The sequence below is a fragment of the Neoarius graeffei genome, chromosome 12 (assembly GCF_027579695.1).
Source record: "Neoarius graeffei isolate fNeoGra1 chromosome 12, fNeoGra1.pri, whole genome shotgun sequence".
Lineage (NCBI taxonomy): Eukaryota > Metazoa > Chordata > Actinopteri > Siluriformes > Ariidae > Neoarius > Neoarius graeffei.
In genome coordinates, this window is record NC_083580.1 from 2,486,248 (window position 1) to 2,494,672 (window position 8,425).

The window sequence follows — 8,425 nt, forward strand, 5'->3', positions numbered from 1 at the left end:
CGGGAGTGACAGTACAAATGAATTAGTTCACAGAGGTAGGAAGGGGCGAAACCATGAAGAGCTTTATAGGTTAAAAGCAAGATTTTGTATTTAATCCGAGAGATAACTGGCAACCAATGCAGTTGCTGTAAAAAAGGAGTAATATTTAAATAATATTGTCTGGCTTTTTTTCGTGGTCTATCAGATATATTCCATTCAGCTAGCATGATAGTGAACGAGTCAAAGACGAGTTGCTGAATGGAATATATCTGATAGACCACGAAAAAAAGCCAGACAGTATTATTATTATTACTGGATACTGGAGATCCCCATCAAGGTTGATGTTGGGGACCTTGTAGCTACTCTCCTCTGGTGCTGTCGTTCTCATCAGGCCTGGGGACACTCAGTCAGGGTTGCAGTTGCCACCTTCTCTGTGTAGGAGGTGTCACCACTGCTGTCTGTCCTGTGTTGATGTGTGCCAGTTGTCACCAGTCTCAAATAGTTTGATGTCCTCCTTAGCACAATCTTTCCACCTATTGTGCGGCCTGCCCCTTTTCCTGTGTCCTTCGGTCAGCTCACCAAATAGGACTTGTTTTGGGAGTCTGTGATCCGGCATACGACACACATGCCCAAGACATCTGAGCATGTTCTTCCTGATGGCTATTTCTGTAGGGGCAACCTTTGCTGTTTTCTGAACCTCAATGTTGGTCACTTTATCCTGCTAGTTGATTTTGAGCTGTTGGTGCAGGCATCGTTGTTGAAAATGCTCGATCTTGCACAGATGATGGCAATGAGTTGTCCATGTCTCTGAGCCATAAAGGAAAGTTGGCATGATTATGGCCCTGTATACCAGCAACTTGGTTCTTAGGGAGATTCCATGTCTGTCCCACACCTTAGCCTTTAGGGAATGGAATGTACGGCTGGCTTTTGAGATTATTATTATACATATACATTCCTTTTGGGTGTTCAACGTGCCTTTCTCTTTCAAAATTCTCTCAAAATCTTCCATATTTAATGAAGCAAACCTGGCAGCCATGTTTGTTTACAAATTGTCACAGGCAGTCGCTCGCTAGCGCGGAAGTTTTACATCTCCGATGTGTGATGTCATGTCGTCTTGACAACCATGCAATATCGTAAACCATATTCAACGCTTATTCTCCATTGGGTAGAGTAACGTAATACATGTAAGATAAGCGATATGATAATTTTTTTTTCTTCTTTTCTTTACACGCTGTTTGTACTGTTATTGGAGTTGTTTTTAATCTCATTGTACATGGGTATAGTGACAATAAAGGCATTCTATTCTATAATATTGCATGCTATCAAACCAAAAGAATGAAACCTGCTAGAAGGGAATAGAACACGTTTTTATTCCATGGAAAAAGTGTCCTGTATGGATAATAATTCCTGATATTTCACTCCAATGATATCACTCCCAGTGTTTTCCTGCTGGCTAGATGTGTGTTGTCAAAATGGCGAACCGGTTCAAAATTAAAATTATTTTGATTAACTTGCATTTTTTGTGGATGTGTCTATATAATATGAAGAACATTACACAGTTGTGTGAACATGTGAAGTTTATCTTCTTGTGTTGAAAAATATATCACTCATTCACTTCGCTCACTCGTGATATATATATTCACCACTCGAAGATAAACTTCATATCTTCATGCAACCGTGTAATATCCTCTATATATAATATAATACACTCACCGGCCACTTTAATAGGAACTTGTTGTTGATTCTAAGATCCCTGTTCTTGGCTGCAGGAGTGGAACCCAATGTGTTCCTCTGCTGTTGCATGCTGAGATGCTTTTCTGCTCACCGCGGTTGTAAAGAGTGATATTTCAGCAGTTTCTGAAATGCTCAAACCAGTTCATCTGGCGCTAACACCCATGCCAGATTGAAAGTCACAGAGATCAGAATTTTTCCCATTCTGATGTTTGAAGTTATTAGTGGAAGGATCCCTGTACGAGTCCCTGTGAACGAGCTGTTACTATAAAAACGATGACGTCTCATCTCATTATCTCTAGCCGCTTTATCCTTCTACAGGGTCGCAGGCAAGCTGGAGCCTATCCCAGCCGACTATGGGCGAAAGGCGGGGTACACCCTGGACAAGTCGCCAGGTCATCACAGGGCTGACACATAGACAACCATTCACACTCACACCTACGCTCAATTTAGAGTCACCAGTTAACCTAACCTGCATGTCTTTGGACTGTGGGGGAAACTGGAGCACACCCACGGGGAGAACATGCAAACTCCGCACAGAAAGGCCCTCGCCGGCCCCGGGGCTCGAACCCAGGACCTTCTTGCTGTGAGGCGACAGCGCTAACCACTACACCACCATGCCGCCCAAAACGATGACGTATTAGACGTTAATATGAACCCATAATTTGGAGCTGCACCACTGTCAGAGCTGCTGTTATAGAAAATTAATCAACCAATCAGAATTGGTGTCGGTTACATAGAGGGAGAACATGTTTTGCGACATTCCATTTAATTTTTGACCTCTTGAAGCAACATTAATAAATGAATACAGACAACAACAGTGCTGTTTACATGTTGTCCATTTAAACGTCGCCACTCTGGAGGCTGAGACTGACCCAGGTGGTGTCATAATTAACGTTCGATAACAAAAACAACAGACAAAAAAAATGAAGCCTGTCTTTAATACAGGAAGAGATTGTGAAGTGTGTGTGTGTGTGTGTGTGTGCACTGTTTGGCAAGAAAATTTCTACTAAATCCCATCTGGAAGTAATTAATGGACAAGTGATTGGTGTACAAGGGCCAGCTTTAAAAGAGCTCAAATATTTGTTGAAGTGGCCCTCGTTCCTAATTCTGTCTCCCAGGCTGTGGCCCTCATTATTTAGACCTGCCCACTACATAGGGAACAAAACAAGTGAAAGCAGACGCCCCCCTTCCCTCCTCTCCACTCAGACTAGCGCTCAGTGAGTTACTGTGAACAAATAAAGACATTAATGAGGTAATTTTATTAGTGAGGCTCATCTAGCCCCGCCCCTCCACAGGAAATTAGGGTTTCACTCGGCGTTAATTAATGCTTTTAAAGGGATTAAGAACAAGTGGCGAATTAACCGCTCCCAAAAAACTTCTCACTGAGAGGAAAAACAAATTATAGCTCCTTACATGTAATGACAGGACAGCGAGAATTATACTGAGAGAGAGAGAAACAGACAGACAGAGAATTCAAACTTAATGAGGAGAAAAAACACTTGATTATACAGACAGACAGATAGTGAGAGAGACACAAACTGTAAGAGAGACAGAGAGACCAATAGTTTCAGACAGACAGACAGTGGGAGAGTTTGAGAGAGAGGGAGAGAGGGACAGTGAGTGAAAGAAAGACAGACACACAGTGACAAAGAAATTGACTGATAAAGACAGTCAAAAAGACAGAGACAGATGGGTGACAGACAGGGAGCCAGTGAGAGAGACAGGCATTGTGATAGACAGTGAAACAGAAGGACAGAGAGACAGTGAGAAAGACAGACAGATCGTGAGAGAGACAGACACAGACAGTGAGAGACATGCATTGTGACAGAGAGTGAAACACGAGGACAGACAGAGAGACACTGAGAAATACTGAAACAGAGTAAAAGATAGACAGTGAGAGAGACAGATAGGGAAAATTTTCAACCTTACTAAAGAGTGAAGTCACATATTTACACTGACAGATAGAAAGACAGACAGTGAGAGAGATAGACAGAGTTAGAGACAGAAAGACACAAGCAGTGAGAGAGACAGATAGACATACAGAAAGTGAGACAGATAGGTGTACAGTGAGACAGAGGGCCAGAGAGATTGACAGTGACAGAGAGAAATAGCGATACAGAAAGACAGACAGTAGGAGGAACAGAGAGACAGAAACATTAACAGAGGGAGAGAAAATGAAAGCTTGCCCTGGTTTTAATTAATGCATGACTTTGCACGACAGTAGGTACACACACACACACACACACACTTCAAAGTTTCCTTGAGCGTGACTTGTTGTTAGAATAACAGGACACTAGCATCTGTTCGCATTTCCAGTTAGTTGGTGTTGTTTTTACAACCCTGATTCCAAAGAAGTTGGGACAAAGTACAAATTGTAAATAAAAACGGAATGCAATGATGTGATCGTTTCAAAATTCCATATTTTATTCAAAATAGAACATAGATGACATATCAAATGTTTAAACTGAGAAAATGTATCATTTAAAGAGAAAAATTAGGTGATTTTAAATTTCATGACAACAACACATCTCAAAAAAGTTGGGACAAGGCCATGTTTCCCACTGTGAGACATCCCCTTTTCTCTTTACAACAGTCTGTAAACGTCTGGGGACTGAGGAGACAAGTTGCTCAAGTTTAGGGATAGGAATGTTAACCCATTCTTGTCTAATGTAGGATTCTAGTTGCTCAACTGTCTTAGGTCTTTTTTGTCGTATCTTCCGTTTTATGATGCGCCAAATGTTTTCTATGGGTGAAAGATCTGGACTGCAGGCTGGCCAGTTCAGTACCCGGACCCTTCTTCTACGCAGCCATGATGCTGTAATTGATGCAGTATGTGGTTTGGCATTGTCATGTTGGAAAATGCAAGGTCTTCCCTGAAAGAGACGTCGTCTGGATGGGAGCATATGTTGCTCTAGAACCTGGATATACCTTTCAGCATTGATGGTGTCTTTCCAGATGTGTAAGCTGCCCATGCCACACGCACTAATGCAACCCCATACCATCAGAGATGCAGGCTTCTGAACTGAGCGCTGATAACAACTCGGGTCGTCCTTCTCCTCTTTAGTCCGAATGACACGGCGTCCCTGATTTCCATAAAGAACTTCAAATTTTGATTCGTCTGACCACAGAACAGTTTTCCACTTTGCCACGGTCCATTTTAAATGAGCCTTGGCCCAGAGAAGACGTCTGCGCTTCTGGATCATGTTTAGATACGGCTTCTTCTTTGAACTATAGAGTTTTAGCTGGCAACGGCGGATGGCACGGTGAATTGTGTTCACAGATAATGTTCTCTGGAAATATTCCTGAGCCCATTTTGTGATTTCCAATACAGAAGCATGCCTGTATGTGATGCAGTGCCGTCTAAGGGCCCGAAGATCACGGGCACCCAGTATGGTTTTCCGGCCTTGACCCTTACGCACAGAGATTCTTCCAGATTCTCTGAATCTTTTGATGATATTATGCACTGTAGATGATGATATGTTCAAACTATTTGCAATTTTACACTGTCGAACTCCTTTCTGATATTGCTCCACTATTTGTCGGCGCAGAATTAGGGGGATTGGTGATCCTCTTCCCATCTTTACTTCTGAGAGCCGCTGCCACTCCAAGATGCTCTTTTTATACCCAGTCATGTTAATGACCTATTGCCAATTGACCTAATGAGTTGCAATTTGGTCCTCCAGCTGTTCCTTTTTTGTACCTTTAACTTTTCCAGCCTCTTATTGCCCCTGTCCCAACTTTTTTGAGATGTGTTGCTGTCATGAAATTTCAAATGAGCCAATATTTGGCATGAAATTTCAAAATGTCTCACTTTCGGCATTTGATATGTTGTCTATGTTCTATTGTGAATACAATATCAGTTTTTGAGATTTGTAAATTATTGCATTCCGTTTTTATTTACAATTTGTACTTTGTCCCAACTTTTTTGGAATCGGGGTTGTATGCAGTAGCTCACTGCGGCTATAAAACTGAACACACTGAGGCCCTGTCCACACGGCAACGGATTCAGGTGAATCTGATAAAATTGTTTATCGTTTCGGCCTGGCGTCCACACGGCACCGGTGTTTTGGGTGCCCCAAAACGAAATCTTTTGAGAACGGGTTCCAGAGTGGAAAAATCTGGCAACGGAACCGTTGCGAAGTCGTCTGGATGAGTAGAACGGATTTGTTTACGATGATGTCACAACCACATGACTGTCAGTGCTTCACGCCGGGTAGAAGTGTAACGAACTCGATGCGAGTTGTCAACAAATCCTATAACTTGGTTCATGAAACGAGCTTACAAAATATTTTCACTGTGACTATTTATTGTGTAATGGTGCAAAGTGAGAGAGAGAGAGAGAGAGAGAGAGAGAAAGAATAGCCCTTAGGGCAGAGTCAATCCCGCCAGCAAAAATAGGGGGAAAAAAGGAGCGATCTCACCTCTTCAGATGTTGGTCTAAGTCCAACAATACATTCTTCAAAAAGGGCGTCGAAGAATAAAGTAATCCATCAACATGTAGCATTCAATTTATTCCGGACCATTAAAGAATTCTGGAGGATATCAGAATGTTGGCGTACCGGCTTCCATCTACCCCCGTTCATTCCTCTTTCCGCATCTCCATTCAAAAACCGAGCACGTGATTTAAAGGGACTATATCCATAGGATAGGGAGTGAGAAAGTGTGTGCGTATGACAGTGACAGGGATAGTCACTGTGCGCATGCGCAGTTATGCTCATGCGTCTACTTCTATTGTTCTGGTGTCTCCGATGGGACCATCTTACAGCGCACCTAGAGGTGTGGCATGTGTATTGCATCATTTTCAGCAAGCGTTGCGTTGCCATATGGACCTGAAATTTAATTGATCCGTTGCCCATGTGGACGCGATATTTAAAAAAAAAAATCTCGTTGCCGTTGTCGTGTGGATGTAGCCTCAGTTGAAGGCAAACAAAGGAAAGGAATCACTTCACAAAAGTAGTTTAAATAACAAAAATAACAGCTAGTCAATAGAAGTGACAGAAAAATTAGCACCCTCTTTTAATCTGATGCCCCGTTAGCATCAGCTCGCTAACGTTAAGGAGTAAAATGTCCATAAACTCGATATGATAAAATCACAAGCCGCTTAAGTGAAAATAATATCAATGCTTCATAGATGTTATTGTCAGCTTTCATTTTGGAAAAGTTTTACACATCGAGAAGAGAACGTTTCATCGTCTTTTCAAGGTTTCTGCAATAAACTGTTTTGGGGAAAGAAGAGAATTCATCCAGAGTCTTTCAGCTTTTTCGGGGGCTGAGGTTTTCTTTCCCCCTTGCTTTTGTTTTCACTAATTGGAGCTGATGAGCGACTAATTGGTGGCTTTTTTTCTCTATAGAGCAAGACAGCATGAGCAAAGTTAATGAGAGGCTTTGGATGAATAAAAGAGTGCTCTTCCAGCAGGACGAGGGGGATGGAGGAAAGTTGAGGATATCCCTTTGTTTCTGGCTTTCTCTCCACTTTCCCCTTTCTCCTGCGTGCAGGTATCTGAAAGGCGAGTTAGAGCACAGAGGTGAGCACTCGTCCAGATAAAGGAATCCTTTTTGTATTGTTTGTTTCGGGTCCTTCGTTTTTTGGCATGGTTTTAAATAAAAAGGGGTGAATGAGAGAGAGAGAGAGAGAGAGAGAGAGAGAGAGAGAGAGAGAAGCACACTCGCCTGAATGCACTTTAGTGAGGATGAATAGTGAGAAAAGGCTTCACACAGGACCGTGTTGGACCACTTCAGCGTAATGTTTCAATACATGTGCCCTCTCTACAAGTTTCTCTCTCTCTCACACACACACACACACAGTGGAGGTCCCTCATGTCTAGAAGATTGTTAGGTCAAAACACAAAGAGGAACATATTGAAATAAAATAAAACAAGGTGTATAAGAAACACCGCTTGCAGGTTCTGAACTTCTGACACCCTAAAGGTCCAAATGACATAAAATTCCTCTCTTACGAAGGTCCAGATTAGCGACTAGCAGGATGGAACGGTGACAAAAGTTACCTTTTAATACCGACGCACCAGCAAAACGTACGTCGTATCATCCAGAGATCGTGAGTTTGAATTCTGACCCGGAAGTCAAAAGTGCAATATTGGCTGTGCTGTCTGGGTGGGCGGGGCATCCTCGCTCTTCCCTGTCAATCACACTGACATTAGGGATCTGTATGCGTCTGTAAGACCATGTATGTAGAAGAGGGCAGATAGCGCTTTTCTCCGAGCGGGTTTTCCTGCCCTGTAATGCAGAAGGAGCAGCAGTTCATAAAGATGCAGTTTCCCGGTTTGATGTGTCTCACGTGAGGAAGCACGTACTGTACTAGCCTTTATCCAAATTGGGAAGAAAAATGGAAGAAAATAAAAACAACCCAACCAGCCAAATACAGAATATAATCTTTATAACACGACAGTTTGTTTTGCGTGATTTGTTTGAGTGTTGTTCTCTGTTTTATTTCGTAATGGCGCTTCACGTTACCACTTCTGACTCACGCTACGAACTCTGAACAGATCAGGCGTCTGTTTTTTATTTTGATGCACAAAGAATAAATGTGCATTTCTCCATCCATTCTGTCCAACATTCTGTTTTCATCATCAACTTTTTTTTTAAACAGAAAGCATGTTGCTATTCAATTCGCTAATCAGACCAGAGAGGATAAATGAAATGAAAAGTTGTGCGCGAATGTTTCTAGCTCTTTCTGCTCGCGCTACTCTGTGGT